Here is a 1,426-nt window from a genome sequence, read left to right as displayed (position 1 = left end):
TCTTATTTCTGACCTTCCCTATTTCCATTAAGGGCAACCTCAATGTTCATCCAGACACCCATGTTAATAACTCCAATCTTATCTTCAACCCTCCACTCACCCTCATCCTACAGTTCCAATTCTGTGGCTTCTGCTTTTACCATGTTGCTCACATCTTACCCCTCTGTCTACTTAAATGGCACCATATCAGCCCAGATTCTCTTTTCCTCTTGTCTGGACTGTTGTAGTAGTCTTCCAATCAGTCTGCCTGACTCAGGTATCTTCAATCCCTTCCAAACCCACATAACTGACAAAGTGATATTCATGAAATGTACTGGTTTTTTTAAGGGTTTTTTGCAAGGCAAATGGGGTTAAGTGGTTTGCCCAAGGCCACACAGCTAGGTAATTTTTAAGTGTCTGAGGTCAGATTTGAACTCAGGTCCTCCTGACTCCAGGGCCGGTGCTCTATCCACCGTGCCACCTAGCCGCTCCTGAAATGTACTTCTAACCATGTCACTCCCTTACTTAAGAAATCAAATGGCTCACTATTGTAATGAGGATCTATTGTAATCTACTCTACCCGCATTTATAACATGGGGTTCTCCTGCCCTTATGCTTTGATTTCATAATACTCTCATTACTGTGCTTTCTTGTCAAGACAAAGTGACTTCCACACTGTTCCTCACCTACATGTTCCATCTCCAAGCCTCCATGAAGGAAATATTCTCCCTCTTCATCTCTTCCTCTTGAATTTCTTATTTGCATCAAACTCAGGCCAATCACTCCTGTTTACACAGCATTGTTTGGCTCCTGAAGGGATGAAGTTAGGAGGAGCTTGTTATATATGTGTGGGGGGTGGGGGCGGGGGTGGCTGATTTGAAAAGTAGTGACTTCCCCCTCCTTGGAGTTCCTAAAGCAAAAGTTGGACAAGTATATTCTGGACTTTGAAAGAAAGGAGAATTCTTGGATATGGACTAAATGATTTCTGAGGTCCCCTCCAAATTTTGAACTTTGTGATTCTTATCCCCTTCCAGATTCTAGGGTCAGCTGCCCCCAAATATCCTTGTTCTAATCTGGTAAGTATATAGGATGTACAAAATAATATTGTGTGTGTGTATATATTATATATATATATATATATATATGTATGTGTATGTGTGTATGTGTGATATTATATCTATATGTGTACAATGTGGATACATGTGTGAGAGTATATATGTCTAGAACTATGAACATCGATCTAGTGAAATTTCATACTTCAATAGGACCAAGACCTTAAACCACTATCTTTGTGATGGATTAGACATTCCATTTTATTGTAATTGAGAAGTGTTCTGTGCTTCTGTAGCAATCCCAGGGGGGTCACTTCTGTGCCCACCCCCAGAGGCAATCATTTCACTACTTCTTCAACTCCTACTACTACTATTATTACTACTGTTGCTGCTGC

The sequence above is a fragment of the Macrotis lagotis genome, chromosome 1 (assembly GCF_037893015.1).
Source record: "Macrotis lagotis isolate mMagLag1 chromosome 1, bilby.v1.9.chrom.fasta, whole genome shotgun sequence".
Classification (NCBI taxonomy): Eukaryota; Metazoa; Chordata; class Mammalia; order Peramelemorphia; family Peramelidae; genus Macrotis; species Macrotis lagotis.
Note: the sequence above shows the minus strand (reverse complement) of the source record.